General features: G+C 41.0%; 1 protein-coding gene across 1 annotated transcript in view; it reads right to left on the bottom strand.

Annotated features, from left to right (window-relative positions):
• The window catches only part of LOC130923149 (ras association domain-containing protein 4-like), an 80456-nt gene extending 77857 nt beyond the window's left edge, over window positions 1–2599 (bottom strand). The window contains exon 1 of the mRNA XM_057848649.1: window positions 2513–2599. The gene's annotated coding sequence lies outside the window, so the exon portion shown is untranslated. The remainder of the gene's footprint in view (window positions 1–2512) is intronic.
• Window positions 2600–24785: the final 22186 nt, after the last annotated feature.

Here is a 24785-nt window from a genome sequence, read left to right as displayed (position 1 = left end):
CAACTCGTCTTTAACCGCCGAAGACAGCCCGCGCCGAAAAATACCACACAGCGCTGCTTCCTCAAAACCGCACTCCGCGGCCAAAATGCGAAACTGAATAGAGTAATCCGCTACGGTCAGATCGCCTTGGGAAAAATCCAGCAGGCGGCTGGCTGCCTCCTTGCCTTTAACCGGATGATCGAAAACTCTCACGAGCTCAGTCTTAAAAGTTTCAAATGAATGACGGATCGCGGGTCTTGAGTTGCTTACCGCCATGGCCCATGTTGCAGCTTTACCGGCAAGGAGGCTCATTGCATACGCTACACGGGATCTATCACTCGCAAACGTTTGAGGTTGTTGGTCGAACACAAGGGAGCACTGGTGCAAAAATAGTTGGCAAGCACCTGCCTCTCCCTCATAACGATGGGGGTGTGGCAACAACGGCTCCCGAAAAGCCGCCGGCGAGCCCACTGGAGACGGGGTGGATAGATCGGGCGCCGCGGCAGCGTCAACGGGCTGTACAGGTGACGTCATATTCTCAATTCTTGTAGTTAGCGAGCCGATCACATTCACTAATGCACGCAATGACTGATCATTCCTGCTGATCATATGCCCGTGTTCCGCGAGCACATGTCGAATACTTTCCGAGTCTGTGGGATCCATATGGTCGGACTATTCTGTTGTGAACGGCAAGCCGTTGAGGCGGATCCAAATCACAGACCAAGAAACAGAAATAGAGAACGTTTGTATTTAATAAGTACAACAAAAGGAGCACGCCAAAAATGCGGGTTTAACAAACTGAGAGAGCACGCCAATAAACGCGAGTGTAATAATAAAGTACAACAAAGGGAGCACGCGAAAAATGCGGATATAACAAACTGAGAGAGCACGCCAATAAACGCGAGTATAATAATACAGTACAACAAAGGGAGCACGCGAAAAATGCATGAATATAACAGTACAAGAATCTAACTACCAAGCCCAAAAGAGCACTAGTGTAAAGATGACCAAACCAAAATACGACCGTAGAACGTCGGGAAACTCGAAGGCTGACGATGAACACACAGGCGGTAAGCAAGGCAAGTAGCAAGCAAACAAGCAATAGTCCGACACTCGCAGACTGTGGCCGGAGTCCTTAAATAATGAGCGCTCCAAATGCGCCACAGGTGTGTTGCAACGGCCCCGCCCATCCAGCTGAATCAGATGCTGGAATGAAAAAAGAACTGAGAAGGCATACAGATATGACAGATGCAGCCACAAAAGCCTGCAGCCGTTTGGCTGGCGGGATGCGAAAAATAAACAAATTAAAATCAGCTGAATCCGCAGTCCATCTGCATGCTATAAAGCAATGCTGTATTGTGAGATGCTGACCCGGTTGACTTCACATTCGCATTCGTCCTAAACCTGAGACTGGAGCTGGAAGTCACTCATTTTCATAGCGCGGGATTCAAAAATTGAATACATAAAACGATCTAACCCTAACTACACACAACCAAGCAGTCCATTTCATTCAGAAGCATAAAACACAGTGTGAAATATGAAATAAACATGCTTTTTTCTGTCATACGCACTTTTAAGTCTCCTTAGGCAGAGGGTTCACTTACTTATTTCCCCCTCATCTGTTATTGTCGGCATGCTATCCTCTTTAAAATATGAAAACCTATAAATGTTTGGGTGGTTTTAGTTAAAGCAGACACTGTTTTTTTCATCTGTGTGATTTTGACAAAGATCAGATCACATTTGATGGTGATTTTACACAGAAATGTGAGAAAATTCCAAAAGGTTCAGATACTTTTCATACCACTCTATGTTCTTAAGTAGTTAAAATTAAGGTTTTGCATTTAAATGTGAGGAAATGAGCGGAAATGCAAATTAGGAGATGGCGGCTATGGTTACTGTATTAACTGCTATTTTGCATATCATTGAAAAAATACAATTTTAAATGAAAACCAGTTTCTCGTGTATGCCTTGTTACAGTACTTGTAATGCAGTAGCCTAATGTATGTGTAAAACCTGTTGTGTTTTATAGGTATAACTGCCAAAAGAACATTTTCTTGCATTTCTGTGGTTATAGGAGGTCAACCCCACAAAGAAAAAAAATTCTGGCTCCTCTGCACCCACTTTCACCCTGGTTAACAGCATTGCTTCCAAAAATGTCACTGTCCCTCATGCATATTTACAGATTTGAATCCATTCCAGTCTGTCACCCATATTATGAATAATTCAGGTGTGGTTAACAATAGCAGAGAAAGGTATAAACTGAGAAAAGGTGCCTGGCTTGTTTGATTTGGCCTTTCTTTATGCTCCATGCATGTGGACAAAGATGCATCGCGAGAGCTGCATTCAATTAACACACCTACACATCCCCATCCATTCAACACTGTCAAAATACTCTGGAAAGTTAACGCACAAATGTTAGGATGTTGACACAATTACAACTATTTAAGTTATTTATTAGGGCTAATAGAGCCTAATTTTGCATTAAGAGTAAAAATTATTTGCTGATACATTTTAATTTTTAGAAGCTTCTTACCATAGCACTTGATGTCTCCGTGTTCCTTCGCGTGGAGTATCCTTATCTTTGAGCAGCTTTCTTACCCGCTCTGGGCGCTAAACTGTCTGAAGTAACTGACAACAAAATGGGCCAATAAGAAACCGCAATATTAAAATACGACCAATAGCATTGTGACATAGGCGGGCCTTGTTGTATTAGCTTTGCATTCTTCTCTCCAGTGTGGTCAAGGTCCTTCAGCTTATGTAGTCACATTTATAGTCTTTTCAGGGTATGAATGTAAGTTTTAGGAGTTACTTTTGCTTTTGTTCACTTAATATATTTGTGAAAATTAGTCAATTAAGATTTTTTTTTTTTTTTTTTTTGTGGCGGTAACTGACAAATTCATTCATATAACTTTTCTTTTTCTGTCTTTTCACAGAAAATTCTCTAAGCATAGGTGTGCTGTTAAGAACACCTTTCCTGTTTAGCTCTCGTTCTCTGGGATAAAGGAAGAAGCAACCATGACCGTGTCCGAAATTTATTCTCCCATCCTGTTTTGCTTCCATCTGAGCTATTGTAGCAAAGGAACAAAAACTATAGGAAGTCTCTCCCTCACCCTCCCCAATAGGGATTTGCCATTCAAAGGAAATGACATCTTCTTTTGTTGAATTCATTCCCTCAGAAAAGAATACAACTGGAAAATTGGAGGACAATTTATTTGTCAGCTACTAATTGAGTTCATTGTAAGAAGCTGAACATGGGCCATTATGTGACCCCAGTGAACTGCACACAAAGCCTCACTGTTCTCTCCATCAGAACATCTCCAATCACATGCCATAAGCTCAGCAGTAGTAAAAACTGGAGCAAATTCAGTTGGTTAACCTGCAGGCTGTACTTGAAATGTGTCATTGGTGTCAATACATGTAAGCTGCAGTTGCAGGGAAGAGTGAACAAAAGACTGGAGTGTATATTGAAGTGTGAGCATTTTGGCAGACAGTATTGATTCATGGCTTGAACAAAAGACCTACCACAGCGGCGTTACTGACTGATATTGAGACGAATGAAAAGCAGGCTTTATACACCTGCTTTGACATGACATTAAAAACGTTAAACAAATCGCAGTCCTTCAGCATGTTTAACACATTATTTCAATTTGCTCTTTTGGTCAGGAGTGTCTGGGCTCACCTCCCAGAACCCCGTTGCCATAGTGACCACTCAGACTCGATAAGCACACACAATGAAGCGTCATGAATGTGACCGTGACACCTGCGGGGGTTTTAATTCCCATTTTTCCCTGTCACAAATTGCACATATTTCTGCTAATGCCGCTGAATGGGTGAAACACTTAATCCATTTGATTGCCTTATGAATAATGCATGCACCATTAACTAGATTGGATTGCCTCGCATTAGTGCCACCACGCCAGACTGTTTAAGCTTTGCAAATATGGACTAAATCAGACTAAAAGCCACCATGTATGCCATAAATTCGACCAAATGGCTAATCATAAAAAATAATCTTGTTAAAAGCATATGCATGATACAAAAGTAATACAGTGGAAGATTTAAAATCACGTAATTTACAATTAACCTGAAATCGTTGGATGTTAGTAGCATGACTTAACTGTAATTCAGCTGCAAGCCTGCACACATATTTGTTGCTGGTGAAGCTCCCACAGAGTCAACACCTGTGTATAACACATTTTGTACTGTTTATTGTGCATGGTCAAATCCTTAGGGCAGGTTTATGTGATTATTTTTGACGATGTGCAGACGCTAACTGATACAGTGCCGGCCAAAAGTATTGGCACGCCTGCAATTCTGTCATATAATTCTCAATTTCTCCCAGAAAGTGATTGCAATTACAAAGGCTTTGGTAGTAATATCTTCATTTATTTTCACTTGCAATGAAAAAACACAAAAGAGAATGGAAAAAATAATCATGATCATTTTACACAAATCTCCAAAAATGGGCCGGACAAAAGTATTGGAACCTTCAGCCTAAAACTTGGTAGCTCAACTATTGAACAAAATAACTGGGAACAGCCGCTTCCGGTATCCATCAATGAGTTTCTTATAATGTTGTGCTGTAATTTTAGACCATTCTTCGTTGGCCAACTACTCCAGGTCTCTGAAATTTGAAGGGGGCCTTCTCCAAACTGCCATTTTCAGGTCTCCCCACAGGTGTTGTATGGGATTCAGGTCTGGACTCATTTATGGCCACTTTAGAAGTCTCCAGTGCTTTCTCTCAAACCATTTTCTAGTGCTTTTTGAAGTGTGTTTTGGGTCATTGTCCTGCTGGATAGACCCATGACCTCTGACGGAGACCCAGCTTTCTCACACTGGGCCTTACATTATGCTGCAAAATTTGTTGGTAGTCTTCAGACTTCATAATGCCATGCACACGGTCAAGAAGTCCAGTGCCAGAGGCAGCAAAGCAACCCCAAAATACCAGGGAACCTCCGCCAAGTTTGACTGTGGGGACTGTGTTTTTTTCTTTGAAGGCCTTGTTTTTTTCCTGTAAACTCTACGTTGATGCCTTTTCCCAGAAAGCTCTACTTTTGTCTGATCTGACCAGAGAACATTCTTCCAAAAGTCCAAGGGTACAACAGTGTCAACCAGTACTATCCGTTGGCGTCTAAATGAAAAGGCACACTATGGCTGGATACCCACGAAGACCCCACTTCTGACCCAGAGACATAAAAAACCGAGATAGGAGTTTGCCAAAACTTACTTGAGAAAGCCAAAAACATTTTGGAACAAAGTTCTCTGGTTAGATGAGACAAAAGTAGAGCTTTTTGGGATGTACGGTTTTTCCAAAGGGGTACTCACTTTTGTTGCCAGGGGTTAAGATATTAATGGCTATGTTTTGAGGGGAAAATTGATTAACTCTATTATATAAGCTGCACACAGACTACGTTTCACTGTGTCAAAGTGTCATTTTGTCAATGTTGTCCCATGAAAATATATACTTAAATATCTGCAGAAATGCGAGGGGTGTACTCACTTTTGTGATACACTGTAGTTGATGTCTGCACATAGATAGTGGACTGTGCCAGTGATTTCTTTAAGTCTCTAGCACACACTCTAGGGTTCTTTTTTACCTCTTTGTGTATTGTGCGCTGAACTCTTGGCGACATCTTTGGTGGACGGCCATAGGCAGATCTACTATTCAGGCGAAGTAGACGCTCGCCTTTGGCCCCCAACCACTAGAGGGGCCCCAACCAGCTGCCCTTGCCCTAACAAGCAACGGCTTGGGCCACCGGAGCCAGCAGCACCCCAACTATTCGTCATGTATAATTATGTCAGCATACCAAACAAACAAATAACAAAACAAAAAATAAAGCCATTTGAATGCTGCACACACTACACACACGCACTACAATGGACTGTTCCACGACGACGGACTGAGTATCAGTCGCTTAGCTTCATTTAGCGCCGTTTAGCATCGCTTAGCTGTTCGTTAGCTTCACTTAGCTCTCCCGCGGTTTTCACGCCACTAAGCTCGCAATTTTTAACAGCTCACTTGCTACTTTGCACGTCGGCTATCGTTTATTTCGAACACATGAGCAAACGTGCTCTCCATGAGAGCCAAAGTGCAGTGAGGGACATGTTGAGAACAGGCCTCTAATGCCTTACCTTCTAAACTTTCTTCTTCATCTTCACACCTCACATTAAAATACACGATAGCACACCCTGTGGTGAAACAATGTAGTACAGTTCCAATCAGTCATACAATAACACTCAACAGCTGGGTAACAGCAAAAGCACATCATGTTTGTCATATAAATAATGATTTCTGGAGTTAATCCCACATACTTCAGAATTAATATTATAATATGTTGATTAAATACTACATAATACAGATTCTACACTAAGAATAGCTTTCAAATGACACTCACACATGACAAATATGATTGGCAATGAATAATTATTACAATTATTATACTACTATTATATCTAGTAGTATACAATAATAATATTGCTTTTTTTTTTTAAGAATTGTTTTGAATAATGTTGGAAAGGCAAAGTCAGTGTTCTGAATCTGTTTACTTTCCATTCTTTTGCACTAGTAAATGCTATCAGCATTTAACCTCATTGTTTATTTGTGATTAATTATTGTTATTTTCATGATTATTTGTACTTTAATAAAGAATTTAATTGTTCCAAAATTAGAGATGTCCCAGTCGATCAGCATCCCGATCGATCGGGTCCGATCACGTCATTTTCAAAGTATCGGAATCGGCAAAAAAATATCGGACATGCCTTTTTTTAATATATGTATATTTTTTAATTAAATCGTTTTCTAATTGTATTTAACGTTACAGACATAATATGTTACACTCATCCAGAGTCTTTAGTTTAGGCTTAAGGTAGGGTTATCAAATCTAACCCGATAACGGCGGTAATTAATTTTTTAAAAAATGTATCACGTTAAAATATTTAACGCAATTAATGCATGCGCTGCACGACCCACTCACGCATTGTCGCGCTCATTCTGTAATGGTGCCGTTTTACCTATATAGAAAGCTAAAAGGCAGCGTAAAATGAGTAGAGTGAATTTTAGCAGACTTTTGAGCCTTTTTTTAATTGGCTAAAGCCTTACAATCCCTTTCCCTACGATTAGAAATAACGTGGGAAACAATGTGGGGAAGCAAGGTAGTAATTGATCTTTTTCTTAACGCCCTATGTTATTTCCCAACGCAGAGAAGATATATCAATTGGTAGCAATACGCACAGCCATGGTTGAGCTTCCCATCATGCATTTGGGCATGGCTACAGTATCATTTACTGAAAGCTCAACAAATACACTAGATGGCAATATTTAGTCACAATATACAAAGTCACATTTATCCTTTAAGAATTATGTTATGATGTTACACTTATATAGCGCTTTTCCACCTTTCTAGGCGCTCAAAGCGCTTTACACTATCTCACCCACAAGTCTTTCTATCCGTGGATCCCTCTCACAGAAAGAATGTTAATAATGTAAATGCCATCTTGAGGATTTATTGCCATAATAAACAAATACAGTACTTATGTACTGTATGTTGAATGTATATATTCGTCCGAGTTTTATTCATTTTTTTCTTAATGCATTGCCAAAATGTATATGATCGGGAAAAATTATCGGGAATGATTGGAATTGAATCGGGAGCAAAAAAAAGCAATCGGATCGGGAAATATTGGGATCGGCAGATACTCAAACTAAAACAATCGGATCGGGAGCAAAAAAACATGATCGGAACAACCCTATCCAAAATAGTTTTGTGAATTAATAACCGTCAACAAAAATTTCATTGCTAAATTAGTTAAAAAAATGAAAAATTATTAGATTAGTCGTTTAATCGTAAAACTAGTCGGCTGACTAATCAGGAGAAAATTTTTCGTTTAGGACAGCCCTAGTGTACCAGAACATATGTCCTCCACACCCTTCTCACCTTTTTAACCCCTGAACCGTTAAGAGGGCCCCTAGATATGTTCGCCTTAGGCCCCAAATTGCCAAGTCCGCCACTGTGGACAGCCACTCCTTAGGAGAGAAGCAACAATGCCAAACTCTCTCCATTTGTAGACAACTTCTCTGTCGATGGATGAACATCCAGACTTTTAGAGATGGTTGTGTATCCTTTCCCAGCTTTATACAAATCAACAATCTTTGATCGCAGGTCTTCAGACAGCTCTTCTGACCTCTCAAGTTCCACAGCGATCTCCATGTTCTTCTGCTGGGCAAGCTCCTGCTTGGCCTGGACCTTCCTAGCCGGCTAGCTCCCTGGAAAGCTCGGGAATCTAACAAAATGTCATGCTCAAAGTTGACCAAGGGAAGAAAAGTGGACAACGAAAATCGCCGTTTTAATGAGGAATGGACTGACAAATATGTTTCCATTTTACCAACTGCAAGTACCAAACCTATGAGCTTAATATGCTTAAAGACAGTTGCTCTGATAGAAAGTGAAAATGTGAAACACCATTATGTTAAAGAGCACAGCTCTTTTAAAGCGAAGTTTTCTCCTAAATCATAATTGAGAAGGCAAGAAATTAACAGGTTGATGTCATGTACGAGACGGAGGAACCAGGTGCATATCGCAGACACAGGATTTTATTGATTTTGACAGGCAAAGGAAACAATCAGGACAGCGTTAATGGCTTGTTGGCATGCAAACATATGCTGAATCGCTGACGACCTGACACTGAATGTTGTCTGTTCGAGGCTTATATAGTGTTCTCAGTTGTTCTTTGTGACATAATAAAGGGTACACTGTACATGTGATGAAAGCTTTGTGATGCATGAGTGTGATGCAATATGCTGAAACATTACTAGCTGTAACATTAATACATGCAATATGAAGAAACATTAATAGCTGAAACCTTAATACATGACAGTTGAAGCAGTCATATCAGGAGTCACGCAAGGTTATTGTTAAATCTATGACACAACAACAAATTGCAACGGAGTGCTCACTCAGAGCGTCGTGGGTGTTTGCCAAACATAAGAACCCGTTCTCTGATGGAGAAATAATGACAGTGTATGACTGAAGTGATGGCAGCAATGGTCGAAGGAAAAGGAGGAAATGACAACAAAAATCAAACAAATCTCACTCTTAGATTTATCAACCCCAAGACGCACTGAAGTAGTGGCTGATGAAGTGAGTAAACTGCTTCGTGACCCCCAAATGCCATTTCTCTCACTGAGCAGTGTTTTACAGTTAAAGTTACTGTCAATAATTAATATGTTTGCACCTTAATGACAGAGCTTGTCATTTATGTTCTGTTCATGTGAACATGTACCGGAATACTTTTCTTTTTTGTCCAGCAGTGTTTTACAGTTACAAAATGTACTGTCAATAGTTATTGTTTGCACCTTAATGACAGATCTTGTCAAGTATTTAGTGTACATGTGTAACCATTGTACTAGCATGTTTTTTTGTATTTATATTTTAAGTCAAGAAATTGTTTTGTTAATTTATTTTTATTTAATTAGAATGTGCATTATATTTTTGTTTGGTCAAAAGACAACCACCTTTACCACCTTCGACCTGCCTTGTACGTGACCGACATTAATAAATGGACCCACGCTTGTATGACAAAAACAATTGTGGACCTTCAAAATTTGTATTTGAGGACCCCTGATGTAGACTGCGAGGTTTATCAACTGCGCCGGTGGCATGAAAACGAAACTATCAGTTCTCAATGATAACAAAAAACAAAGTAACGTGTAATGCAGGCGATAATTTCAAAAGTAGAGTAAAAAGTACACATACATGCTGTAAAATGTAGTGAAGTAAAAGATAAAAGGACCACTTCATATTTGTAATCAAGTAAAGTGCAGATACATTAAAAAAATGTACTTAAGAACAGTGACTAAGTACTTTTACTTTGTTACATTCCACCACTGAGTTTAAAGTTGAATTTAAAACCATAAATATTGTGGTGAATGTTTACCACTTTATGCAATTTTAATGCCTTAATGCAGGAGTCGAAAACATCCCGTGGGAATTTGGATATTAAAACTAAGATTAATTGTAAAAACTCAAATTCAACCCATAAATTCTCTAAATATATATAGACCCCAATCACCAACGTCACACAATCACGTGGTCGCTGTATTATGTCGCCATATTGTCCGTCATTGTGTGTCCGTATTGTCAATGATTGTAGTTTCTAAAGGCGTATTTTTTTATTTTCTTTGAAGCATTGGTCGTCACAGTCAACTTTCTTTTTTTTTGTTGATTTTCGCTATTTTAGAAAATGGAAGTAATGGGTCACACGGGGTAATGTTTTTTAGCCCTTAAATACCTGCAACATGAAGCAATTACCAGAGAATCCCAAAATTTGACAAATAAGGTCCTAATGAAACCTTTTTTTCAAATTTGTAAAAAGAAAAGTCAAAATGAATATGTTTAATAAGCGCTCTAAAATTTATAACCCATGCTCAATCAGGTTTTTTTTTCTCATGGAACCTGCAGATGCATGTGTTGACTTGCATCCATCATTTTTTTTTTTCAAAAAGAAATGTCAAAATTCTAAATTAGTCTCAAAATCATTACATTTTAGGTGTATCAAAATGTGATACACCTAACAGGCAGTGCTGCTGCCTTTTAGTGGGTAAATGAGGAGCAGCATTTCGTGTGTAAGCTACTTCATATGCGGTTGCAGTACTGCTGACCAATTTATTAAGTCTGTGTGCGGGCCAGACATTATTGATTTTATGACAGAGGCTGGGGGCCGGATGAAATTTGACCACGGGCTGCATTTGGCCCCCGGACCGGACTTTGGACATGTCTGGTCGACAGGTTTTCACGACCATATCCCAATGACAATCACACAGGTATGACATTTATTAGTTCAAGCAGAGTAAAATAATACATATTCACAGTACAAGATTTATTAGTTCAAGCAGAATAAAATGATACATATTCACGGAACAAAAAAGTCGTTTCCGTGTGGGCACACCCGTCAGGGGGGACATTTCGCATGGGGCGGCTATTTTTCGGCATAACAACTTTTGTTGCGTTCACCTTCTTGCTGCGCGACCGTGGCGACGAGCTTCGTAGTTTCCTTCTGATGATGTCTGCGATCGTGTTGGCATCACGACTATTGATGTTTTCGCTGCTGTCTGACGGCTGTCGACACAAACGCATCATGGACCTAGATAAACAAACCGTGCTGCTTTAGAGATTTGCCCTTTTAACAATGGGCACACAGTAACTACTAAAATGACCGTTTATCTTCTCTGTTACTGGAACCAACCGCCACACATGCCTTTACCATTTTGATAAATCAATGCAACGATTGTCAGGAAGGTTTTTGGGTTCGTTTACGAGGCAGTGATTCCTCAGACAAGCAGAAAAACATGCAGTAATAGGAGGAATGTACGTAGTAGTATTATGTAAACACGATGAGCTGACGGACAATATGGCGGCACAAGTCAGGGGGGCGGAGTTGTGAAGTCACGTGAATGGGGTCTATAGACCCCACTCACCAACATCACACAACGACGTGTCGCTGTATCCGACCACCATATTGTCCGTCATTGTTTATCCGTATCCTCAATGGTTTCAATTTGTCGTGCAATTTATAGTGCAATTCATAGAAGCCCCGGTGCTTTCAGATGCTGTAAACTGATTGGATGCGTTGCATAAAAGGCGTTATGTGAAAAAGCGTCAGTCTGTCCATTCGCCAGATCCATATTTGATGCTTAAATCGATATTTTTCGACCCGCTGTCTTCGCCGTCTCTGCCTGACATCTGCTACCCTGATATCTACAACTATCTTGTCCACAGAAACTCAGCCTATTCTCACGAAACTTTGAAAAACATTAAGAGCAGCACTTGAAGCAACATAACCCCGTGTGACCCTTTACTTCCAATTTTCTAAAATGGCGACAGTCAATTAAAAAAAAGTTGACTGCGATGGCCGACGCTTCAAGGATAGGTGGATATTGGACTATTTCTTCAATAAAATACGCAACAACTGTGTCTGCCTCATTTGCAAAGAGACAGTCGCTGTTTTCAAAGTTCGATGTGACGCAATACTACCAAACAAGACACGCTGACATGTACGACAACATTACAGGGAAGATACGCACCGAGAAATTAAAGCAACTTGAAGCTAGTTTAATTTCACAGCAGCAGTATTTCGCAAGAGCCCAAGTGTCGAAAGAGAACGCCACAAAGGCGAGATTGTTGAAATTATGAATTAATAAATAATAATAATAAAGCAAATGTGACACACAGAAGGGCTTGCTAAAATTTGTTTAAATATATTGTTCTACGTAAATCAGCCAAGGTAGCCCCCCCACATTTTTACCACACCAAATCTGGCCCCCTTTGCAAAAGGTTTGGACACTCGTGTTTAACTGATGATCCGTAGACGAGGCCAGCTTCTTTGACTTGTTATCAGCTAAATATTATTTAAAAAATAATGATGGCGGAAGAAATAAACATCTTGAATTTGAAACTGTATTTTGTCAGCGATTAGCCTTGCAATGATCTTAATTGTGGTTGTCAGCACAAAACCCTCTAAATATATATTAAATGCATCTTACCAGATATAAAATGACTACTACATAATCTGTGGTAATCGTTTGGTGCCCAGTTTTATCGTCGAATTGCAGCAGTCCATCTCGCTCTCCTCTCCGGGTCTCTCGGAATACGGTAGAACTTCAAGTGTCTCCGTCTATCTTCTCTGTTACTGCAACCAACCGCCACACACGCCTTCACCATTTTGATTATTGAGGAATTTGAGGAATTTACGTAGCAGTAATGCGTAAACATGACGAGATGACGGACAATACGGCGCGGAGGCGTGGTTGTGACATCATGTGAGTAGGGTCTATAGGTTATTCATTTGTCCGACTGAGCCATCCAAGGGTGTAGGTTTGGGCTCAACATTGGTAGGGACGATTTAACAGCGTAACATGCATGTACACTTTTTGCTGGGCACGGGACATTAATAAGACCAAACAGATTGGGTAAACGGGGGTCAGGGCTTCACAAATATGAACCTAATTAATTGATAGGCTAACTGATCATTGCAAAATAAATCTGTATTGAGTTACTGTATACCAGTGCTTCTGAATTATATTCTGTTACACCCCTCATAGGAAGACACTATGCGCTCATGAGCTGGTCCTCATGGGAAACGCAGTCTTCAAAAAACTACCGCTTTTGTCCACCGGCGTCGCTAAAATCGACCAAAACTGAAAAGTTACCAAGTGTTGCTTTAAGACCACATAAACAAAACAAAAATGAAAATTGGGTAAACCCCGGTTGACTACATTTCTCACAGTTTAATTAACGTTAACAGCAGAAAATACATACAAAAGTGGAGGGCACTTTTCTCTAAGCAGCTTCCAACTCAAGTTTTGCAGGTTAGCAAATTTACACAGTTAAATGTTATGTAAACTCTGACACAGGTTGTAGCAAAATTTCAGTAGCAAAATTAGTGGTGTGTTCCCCACATCCGTAACATTGACGTCTTTTTACATTACTTATAGTGGCTGCTGTTGACTGAAAAAAAAACTTCTAATATCCATCCTCTTTGAAAGGGGAGGATGAGGTGGCATGTTGGCAACGTGTTGTATTTTTGACGGGTCAGTGTGTGTGTGTGTGTGTGGGGGGGGGGGCAAGTCATCAGCCAATCAAATGGGAGTTTGATGGGGTAAAAATGGCCTAGCACATTTAGCAATGAAAAAGTGGTAAATATACTGTAAGTCTGAACATAATGAAAATAATTCACTTAATAACGCTAGGGTTAGGCGGCACGGTGGCTGTGTGGTTAGCACGTCCACCTCACAGATCTGAGATCAAGGGTTCAATCCCGGGCTTCGGCCTTCCTGTGTGGAGTTTCTCTGGGAACTCCGGTTTCCTCCCACATGCCAAAAACATGCATGGTAGGCTGATTGAACACTAAATTGTCCGTAGGTATGAGTGTGTGTGTGATTGGTTGTATGTCTCCTTGTGCCCTGCCATTGGCCCTGCCTACTGACCATAGTTAGCTGGGATAGGCTCCAGCACCTATGCGACCCTCGTGAGGAAAAGCAGCATGGAAAATGAATGAATGAATGAATGAACGCTAGGGTCAATTGTATCCTTACAACATATGGGAAGGCATTTTAAATTACCTATATAGCTGAACTCATTATAAAATGCAAGTTGGTAATGTTATGTCCCTACCGTCCCTATGCAAACCTACGCCCTTGGAGCCAACACATTTATACAAAAATTTAGTATGATCCCAGCCTGAGAGTTTATAACAACGTCCCGCACCATTAAATCCAGAGAAGCATGCATTCTATAAAGATCACTAGCCTCCCCTACAGGACATTGTGGGACGTTGCAGACAATACCTGGCGAATTGCAGTTCAGGATCATGTTTTAAACAGTTTTTATGGCCAACATAAGGTTCCATTTAAATGCATTAGTAATGCTGTGTTGCACGAATGAGTCTGAAATCATGGGATAGCGTTGTGGTTATGTAAGGTCAAACAACAATGGGAAACAGTGGAACTTTCCTTCTTGATGTAATTATGTTATTGGTATCACACGCTGATTTAATTCAGATCAACTCAATTAAATTAGTCCTAAAAGCGTTGGGTCTTTACAGGCTGAATGTAGCACTTAGTTGTTTTCATTATTTTAAGAAAGAAACCGTTTTACAAACAGGCAGTGTTTATATTGCTACTACGTTAACACGAAGTAACAGCTTACTGAAACGATTATTTGCATCCATTTTTAAACGTTTTTTAATAATTATTTTTATTTTTATTTTTTTTGTTCAATTTTAGGACATTTTGAATTAATTGGTTTGGTTCGTCCCAAGATACGAATTTACACATCAACACTTTCATGCACAAAATTTAGTTTGTTTGTTTTGTTATGTTTTTTCAACCCTTACATTGAACTCATTGGCTGCCAATGACGGCGCCAGACGTCCAATCCATTTTGACTTTGATCGAACCTTCTTCCTGGTCTATATGAATTGAACGTCTATCGCCATTAATTGCATGCAATGAGGCAAATACTATGGAGAAAAAAAACAATAACTTTAGAGTGTTACTTGGGGCTGTCACCAATGTGTATTTCTGTTAATTTAGACGTTTCTATTCATGTATTAATGTGTGGTGACCCTTTGTTTGTCATAATTCACCCACCGTACTTGTGTGTCTGTTTAGCCGAGCGCGTTACCGGCTGCGTCACAGTCACGTGACAGAACACTATAAAGAGCCGCGCGCGTTCCGGTTCATTAGAGAGTTCCAGAGAGTGCACGAGAGTTCGCAGAGTGCAGCAGTTACAGCGCTGGACACAGCAAGTGGAGCTCACAAGACTCTTTAACATTGCATGCCGCTTCACTGGTGACCCCGACGAGCCTCGCTGAAGTCTCAGAGGCATTTTTGAACACTTTTAGAAATGGCGGCTACTGGCTTTCTCGAGCTACCGATGTTCAATGAGTCTTCTGCGGCCGCGTGGTTCGATAACGCGGAGGAGCTGTTCGTCCTCCGTGGTGTGTCCGACGACACCATGCGCTTCTACCACGTGGTGGCCGCGCTCGGATACTCAATGGCGGTTAGAGCACAGCGCTTCGTGGTCTATCCGCCGAAGGTGGGCAAATACACGGGGCTCAAGTCGTACCTCCTCAGACTTTTTGAACCGTCGTACAAATCGACTTCAGAGGCGCCCAAGGTGCCCGCCTCGAGTGCCCTGCTGCCCGAGGTTCCCGCCATAAATGGCGGCGCTTCCGCCCCGGTTCCTCGCAGTTGTACTCCTGTCCCGGAAGTCTCCGAGGTTGCACATTGGCCAGCGCCGGCGAACGCCGCCCCCGACGTCTCTCCTCGTCCACCGCCTTTGGACAACGATGGTGTCACTCCGGTTCCGGCGTTTCCCCCGCTCCTGCTACGACGGGTCGACTTGGTTGGTCTCGTCTGTCGCCCTTGTCCACGGCTGGGCAACTCCGACCGCCGCGCTCGTCGCCCTCGTCTCCGGCCTCAACCGGTCGATTCCGACCGCCGCGCCCGTCGCCCTCGTCTGCAGCCTCGACTGGGTGGTGCTGCTCTTGACCTCTTCCTCGACCGCTGCTGAGCAATGCGTGCCGCCTCTCTCGGCGTCTGCTTCTCCGGCCTTGCCTGGGCGGTGCTGCGCGGCGCGCTCCTCGTCATGGGCATCCTCCAGACCGTTCTGCTCGGACGTCCCGCATCTGGCGTCCTGGACGGCCGCCTGATCGTCGCGTTCCGTCACCCGCCGCCTGGCATCCTGGGCGTCCTCCAGACTGTTCTGCTTGGGCGTCCCGCATCTGGCATCCTGGACGGCCACCTGACTGTCCGTTCGGTCATCTTCCACAGACGCCCCGGCCGCGCAACCCTTCCGTTCCGTACTGTTGATTCGGGCTGCGCCTGGCGTCCTGTGTGGGTGAATTCTGGGGGGACCTGTGTGGTGACCCTTTGTTTGTCATAATTCACCCACCGTACTTGTGTGTCTGTTTGGCCGAGCGCGTTACCGGCTGTGTCACAGTCACGTGACAGACACTATAAAGAGCCGCGCGCGTTCCGGCTAATTAGAAAGTTCCAGAGAGTGCACGAGAGTTCGCAGAGTGCAGCAATTACAGCGCTGGACACAGCAATTGGAGCTCACAAGACTCTTTAACATTGCATGCCGCTTCAAATGTACACATTTAATCATTATCATGAAAAAATATGGTGTGGTGTGCACCAGAAACAATCTGGTAAAAATTAGCATTATATAGCATTTAAGCTAGTGGACCTTTGCTATGCAAGTTAGCCAATTGTTGCTTTGTTGTACTTAGATCCTCATTTTTTAAATATATGGCGGAAAACATAGACAAGACAAATAACCAAAACAACTGTTGTGTTTGATAGAACAATATGTTTATATGCTGCCATAGCAGATTCATGGCGCATTAAGCCCCCGAACTATTCTTAATTTGTCCGTTTTACCCTGGAAACCCCCGTTTGCAGACGTCGCGCAAACGCTTTTTTGTTTCAACCTAGCCATAAAACGAAGGTACTTAATTATATTCATTATGCAAAATGTCTGTCATTTTTAGCTTAGAATCATTAATTGGTGTCTAAAATTTCGTAAAAAAAAAAAAAACTCTAAAAAAAAATTATTCACTCGCATATTTTAAACTTTTAAACAAATGACGTCACAATGAAAAAAATGGCGTCTGTAAAAACGTCACGGATATCTACCTTATAACTATCGCTTAGTTGTATTTTGTTTGTTACTGTCACATTTTCTCCGATAAGTTAGATGATAAATAATCGATCCAAACAAAGAAAAATTGTAAGGAAAAAAAAAAAAAAAGTTCAAAGGGGTAAATATATGAAAAAGAAAATCTCGACCACTCCTTGATGTCTGTTATTTCTGCATCGCGACCCTTGTTATATTTCCATGTTTCACCCATAAAATCCCCCCAAAATCCAGCTGTGGCCATTCACAGCTGTGTCTTAACACTCGGTGATACATGCTACATGGAGTTTTTGGATCGAAACAAGGTAAGTATGACGTCTGTAATTCTGCTCTTGCTTGATCTCACCTCCAGATAGGGTTTTGCTGTTTAAATTTTTTTTTTTTTTTTAAATGCCCTCCTGTCCCAAAAAAATTTCCCCCAGAAAATTGAGTTTTTAAGCTTTCCAATGAGGTATCACACGTGCATATCGGAAAATTTTTAAATTTGGCCAAATTGGGGGTCTCAGAGCGGAACTTCAACTTACCTGTTTTCCGCCATATATCGTTTGAGGCTAAGCTGTGTCGCTAGTTTAGTCCAAGATTGAAGTAAATCAAAACAACTAAATACTGTATTAGGTTTGCAGCTTTCATCTGGCCAGGGAAGCCTCGGTAGCTCTACGATCAAAGGCCCAAATGTGTTAATCATCGTTAAACTTGCAGCCCAGTCCGAAGTGTGCTGTGCCAACTTATTCATTGAATAAGTGAGAGGCTGTTCTCGGCAGCATGAGCATCAAAGAGTGAGTGGATTTGAGTGGACTAACTCAATGAAGCATTTCATAAAGACAAGCATTTTTCCACGTTATTCTTGTTTAGAAAAAAATTCACATTATGAAGGTGGCACGGTGGTACAAAGGTTAGCACGTCCACCTCATAGTTCTTGGGATTATGGGTGCAATCCCGGCTCTGGCCTTCCTGCGTGGAGTTTGCAAGTTCTTCCCATGCCTGCATGGGTTTTATCCAGGTTCCTGCCACATCCCCCAAAAAACTGTGCTTGGTATGCTGATTAAACATTCCAAATTGTCCTTAGGTGTGAGTGTGTGCGTAGATGGTTGTGTGTCTATATGTCCCCTCTGACTGGCTGGCAACCCGTTCAGTGTGTACCCCACCTTCTGCTTGGAGTTAGCTTTGATAAGTTCCAGCACTCCCTCGGCCCTTGTGAGGATAAGCGGTTCAGAGGATGAATGAATGAAAGAATTGTATGAATGTTATGGAGAGTGATTAAAAGTATGGTGTTAAAAGTGATGTAATGAAAAATGTGCTTCCATTTTTTGTGCTGGTGCTCCTTGAGAAAACAGTTAGGCGCCAACCAATGCAAAAAGTAAGTGTAAATATATATATATATATATATATATATATATATTTCGCAATGTAAATTATTTCCAATATTGTTCAGGCATAACCCAAACAGTTATTCAAGTTATCTGGTGAAAATTCTTCTAGTTTTAATATAGTAATATAATATTGCGATATATCGCCCCCCCCCCCCCCCCCCCCCAAAAAATCGCAATGATAGTTTTTTCCAGGCCAAGTGTATATGTTGTTTTTTATTGGTATGCTAAGCAGGCCCCATTGACTTGCTATAGCTTAGCCCAGTGCTTCATTTTTAAACTATAAGATGCCGGAACGCAAAGTACATATAATAGCGCAGGGATGACGAGACGGGCACAGGTCCTGGAAAATACACAGAAAATGGTGCTGATAACTACACGCAAATGCCCATTTGCCAAGCCTCAATTTCAGATAATATCCATGGTATAAATGTTATGACAACAATTTACACTTATTTATGCTATACTCTGCACACCATGGGCAATTGCTCAAATAACTACAGGTGGGACTTACAGTACACAGTCAACAATTAGTTTCTCAACAGGTCTAATTTGTAAAACATAACACAAAAATCAGAGATCACAATAAATAAACATCCCCGCCGTCTTCTCTGGCCCCAAAGTTCCCACCGCCTTACAAATTGCGCAGCCCAAACCCGAATTTCCAATAAGGGCACAGGCCTTTTGGTCCGACTGTTGGTGGTCCACCTGGCTGACTGCTGGCGCTGTAGCTGCCCCCCATTCCAGGTGGCGCTGATCCTGACCAGCCACTGCCACGGTAGCAGCCTCCTGCCCCGGTTTGGCTGGGAGTCCGTGAACCCGACTAGATGTTGCTGCGGCGCTAGCCTCCTGCTGCACCCGGTCCCGCCCGTTAGCATGATCGCTGCAGCTGCCCTAATCACCAGTTGTTGCTTTTCTGACTCGTTGTGAACCATCTTCCTTCTTTTTGAAAATAGACAGTAAATGCAACTGTCTGTTTGGCATGTTGGAATACCGTTTGATCCTGATCCTGGCTGCTTGCTCCCCTTGCTCCCCAAATGCTGCAAATGTCTTTTTTTGCCGCATTTTTTTTTTTTTTGCCAAGTTTTTTTTTTTGTTTTTTTTATGTCAGGAGCGTGATTTGTTGGTCCAGCTTTTCAGTGCATCAACAAATCTCCGACTCTTTCAAATGACGTAAAATTTTTACAAACAACATGCAATTCTTGGGATTTGTTCTGTAAATGAATTTATGCACATCATTATTTTATTTTATACATTTCTAAAAATCATTTTATATTATTATTATCATTTCAATACACGAGAGGTGCTCGATCTGCCCAAATAAGTCCCAGGAGCACAGGGAACACAGGGAGGCCAAAATCAAGAGGTGCCGGATCTTGTTCCGGCAGGGTCTGGCACAATTTAACCCCTGGCTTAGCCACTCCGGAGCTTAAAATAACTCACAAACGGCAAGGAATTTGTTGAAATCAAATCTGCCGACTAATCAAACCCCCGATAACTTCAAGATTAATCTGATGTCAAAAATTCGGAACTTCCCCTTTAAATTTATCTGTAGGAAAGTCAGTTACCTCCAATGACATTTTTCGAACACGCAATCTTTCAATCTCCGCCTATGGTTGAAAGTCTGAAATGTAAATTTTTGAAAAGCTGTCTGCTATGTTGACCACTGTCCTTGAAAGAGTTAACATTTCAGGTTTCACTGAATGAAGCTACTATAGGCTATGTGACTGATTATGTTATTGATTCCATCCAATGTTTGACATTCGCCCACTTTTCTCAGAAAAGCTGATATTCAGGAGGGGTGGCCGAAAAGTGTCATTGCATGCACTTTCCTATGCAATATATGATTTTAAAATTAAGAATTTTCCGATAAAATATTGTCTATAAAAGTTGTAAAGCAAAAAAAAAAAAAAAAAAAAAGAATAAAATGAACAAAAAAAATTTTTTTTTATAATGGGTCAAAATTATTTTTCGAGCACATTATGTGACTAGCACCTTAGACGGTCATATGCTTTGTTTAGCCAAAACCACCCTAGCACCGAAAAGGCAAGATGGATATACCAATTTTTTTTAAACCTAAGCAGATGGATATATATGATTTTTTTCAAACCTAAGCTTTCAAAAGTGACAACAACTACTGAGCAAGAACCAAGGATTGAAAATGTGGACCATGAAACGCTTGAGACCACCGTTAAAATAGTGAGGGTAGTTTCAATTTGCTCCACTAAAGACGCTAATTGTACAACAGAGCCACCACCGGTGTCTTGCCAATGTAGTTACCCCCATCAAATATTGTATCCCCTGGTCGTGGGAGCGCGCACACACACATTCGTTATAAAGGTTGTCGACTTAAACAATTAGTTGAAGCCAGAAAAGAACCACAGTTACAGTGGGGCAAATAAGTATTTAGTCAACCACCAATTGTGCAAGTTCTCCTACTTGAAAAGATTAGAGAGGCCTGTAATTGTCAATATGGGTAAACCTCAAACATGAGAGACAGAATGTGGAAAAAAAAACTGAAAATCACATTGTTTGATTTTTAAATAATTTATTTCCAAATTAGAGTGGAAAATAAGTATTTGGTCACCTACAAACAAGCAAGATTTCTGGCTGTCAAAGAGGTCTAACTTCTTCTAACGAGGTCTAACGAGGCTCCACTCGTTACCTGTACTAATGGCACCTGTTTTAACTAATTATCGGTATAAAAGACCCCTGTCCACAATCTCAGTCAGTCACACTCCAAACTCCACTATGGCCAAGACCAAAGAGCTGTCGAAGGACACCAGAGACAAAATTGTAGACCTGCACCAGGCTGGGAAGACTGAATCTGCAATAGGTAAAACGCTTGGTGTAAAGAAATCAACTGTGGGAGCAATTATTAGAAAATGGAAGACATACAAGACCACTGATAATCTCCCTCGATCTGGGGCTCCATGCAAGATCTCACCCCGTGGTGTCAAAATCATAACAAGAACGGTGAGCAAAAATCCCAGAACCACACGGGGGACCTAGTGAATGACCTAAAGAGAGCTGGGACCACAGTAACAAAGGCTACTATCAGTAACACAATACGCTGCCAGGGACTCAAATCCTGCACTGCCAGACGTGTCCCCCTGCTGAAGAAAGTACACGTCCAGGCCCGTCTGCGGTTCGCTAGAGAGCATTTGGATGATCCAGAAGAGGACTGGGAGAATGTGTTATGGTCAGATGAAACCAAAATAGAACTTTTTGGTAGAAACACAGGTTCTCGTGTTTGGAGGAGAAAGAATACTGAATTGCATGATGAGACGTAGCTGGGTCTTTCAGCATGACAATGATCCCAAACACACAGCCAGGGCAACAAAGGAGTGGCTTCGTAAGAAGCATTTCAAAGTCCTGGAGTGGCCTAACCAGTCTCCAGATCTCAACCCCATAGAAAATCTGTGGAGGGAGTTGAAAGTCTGTGTTGCCCAACGACAGCCCCAAAACATCATTGCTCTAGAGGGGATCTGCATGGAGGAATGGGCCAAAATACCAGCAACAGCGTGTGAAAAGCTTGTGAAGAGTTACAGAAAACGTTTGGCCTCCGTTATTGCCAACAAAGGGTACATAACAAAGTATTGAGATGAACTTTTGGTATTGACCAAATACTTATTTTCCACCATGATTTGCAAATAAATAATTTAAAAATCAAACAATGTTATTTTCTGTTTTTTTTTTTTCACGTTCTGTCTCTCATGGTTGAGGTTTACCCATGTTGACAATTACAGGCCTCTGTAATGTTTTCAAGTGGGAGAACTTGCACAATTAGTGGTTGACTAAATACTTATTTGCCCCACTGTATATATTTTGGACATCAACGTTTACTAAACTGGAGAAACTCCATACAGGACTTGAATTACAGTAAGAACAGTTATAGGTCATCCTACAAATAATACATATAAAAATATAAAATATACGACAAAAAAAAAAAAAAAAAAAATTGGGGGGGGGGATGGATATGCCATATTTGAAGACTTCATAGATAACCACATCATCAAAACACGGAAATCAAGGAAATCAGTGCAGTGCAGTGGCTCCACCCAGACTGGGATATTGGCACGACACCAGTGGGTGTACCATATCCAATGGATGACGATTTTGGCGAAAAGTATAGCCTAAGCAGCATGATTTAAGAATTCCCCTCAAGAATGATAGGAAACAAAATAAGCTCATTTTCAACTTATTATTATTATGAATATTCTTGTTAGTTAATTTTATTGCTGACACTGCGTTTCGGGGTCATCAACATATTGTGCCCCCCCTGCCCCAAAAGTCAAACTCCGCCTATGCTTTTCTGTATATAATTGCAGTTACGCGGATGGATGGATAGTTCTTGACAAGGGTGTAGGTTTGCATAGGGACAGTAGGGACATAACACCACCAACTTTTAGGGATGCTCAAACTGTCCCTACCAACTTTTAAGCAACCTTATTTGCATTATATAATGAATTCAGTTATATAGGTAATTTAGATTGTCTTCCCATCAGTTGTAAGGATAGAATTGACCCTACATTATTTCAGATTTAAACTCACCCCTTTTCACGTGCTGAATGTGCTGGTCCACCCCCCACCCCCCTTCAAACGCACATTTGATTGGCTGATGACTAGAACCCCCACATTCACGCAATCCCGACAGAAATACATGTTGACATGCCGCCTCCTCCGCCCCCTTTGAAGAGGAGGAATGTTAGATTTTTTTTTCGGCCAGCAGCAGCCACTTTAAGTAATGTAAAAAGACGTCAATGTTGTGAAGGTATGGGGAGTTTAGAGTTAGCATAACATTAAACTGTGGGAACTTGCTAACCTGTAAAACTCGAGTAGAAAGCTGCTTAGAGACGTGTCTTCCTGTATTTCTTCTACTGTTAACGTTAATCCAACTGTGCTTTTTGTGCATGTATTCCCTAATTAAAATGTATGTATTTTCTATCTCTTATCATTAAAAAAATATTTTTATATGCAGCTGATCCACATTTTTTTAACTCCCCCCCCAAAAAAACACAACCACTGTAAATTTCCTTCATATGAAGCAAGCATTTTGAAAAATGACTTTCTCCCATGAAAATAATTTTATTGTAACTTTTTTTCATTTTTACGTAGGAACCAGCTATATTTGAGAAATGTACCCAATCTGTTTGGTCTTATTGACGTCCCGTCCCCAGCAAAAAGTGTACATGCAGGTTATGCTGTTATCGCACCCCTACCAATGTTGAGACCAAACCTACGCCCTTGGTTCTTGAGGTTACTGTACAGCAGTGCTTCTCAATTATTTTCTGTTACGCCCCCCCATAGGAACACGTAAACATTCCGCACCCCCCCAACTCTCTGCCGCCACTGTAAATATACCGTAGTATCATTTGTCTACAAAAATCTTATTATTATAATATAAGTACACCTCTGCAAAATATTGTGTCATTTTTAATATTAAAGAAGAAAAAATAAATAAAGTGTTAAAAAAAGAACACATCCATACTGTAAAAATAGACTCAAGATACATTTTTCGACCGTTTGATACTTAAAAAAAAATTATAAAATAAAAAAATAATGATAAAGTCAAAATGATTAGCAACTAACTCAAGAGGGCAATATCCCAAACCATTAGACTGAAAAAACAAAAATAATAGAACAAAAACGACAGTGTCATTGGACAGAGACAGTTTTGATTTTTGCTGGAGTCAGTATCAGCTCCTTTGCTGTGTTGTTGGGTTATTTTGCATTCAGCAACTTGGTATGCCACCTTATGTGATGCTGACAGTGCTCGCTGGTTTGCTGATGTAACACTGACAAAGCGGGACGATTGTTGGCAATATTCGGCTCCTTTTAGCTGAAAAAAAAAATTCCTGCTGTCCGCTGCGAACATTTTTAGACAAAGTAAACAGACTGCTCTTTCCTTGTCTCCCACTGTACTAAAAGTCAAAAGCCAAATGCTACATACGCTTCGTCATATTTCTTTGTCTAAGCTTTTCATATCTCCAGAGCTCTTTGCTGTGTGCTCTTGTTTGGTTCGAAAATACTGCTCACATGCTGAAAATGAGAGTGCCACTGCCACCCACTCAGCAGATGTGCAATTGCACTTTATTCTAGTTCAAGCAGTAATGTGAAGTAATTTCATAACATGCCAAATAGGGTCACAATTAAAGTAATTAAACATTGTCCAACAAATAAAGCATGAAAAAATAATGGCGTGAAATTCATTCGCTTCGTGCGAACGAAAGATGTCCAC

Source organism: Corythoichthys intestinalis, chromosome 10 (genome assembly GCF_030265065.1).
Source record: "Corythoichthys intestinalis isolate RoL2023-P3 chromosome 10, ASM3026506v1, whole genome shotgun sequence".
Classification (NCBI taxonomy): Eukaryota; Metazoa; Chordata; class Actinopteri; order Syngnathiformes; family Syngnathidae; genus Corythoichthys; species Corythoichthys intestinalis.
This window is presented reverse-complemented; position numbering and strand designations above follow the sequence as displayed.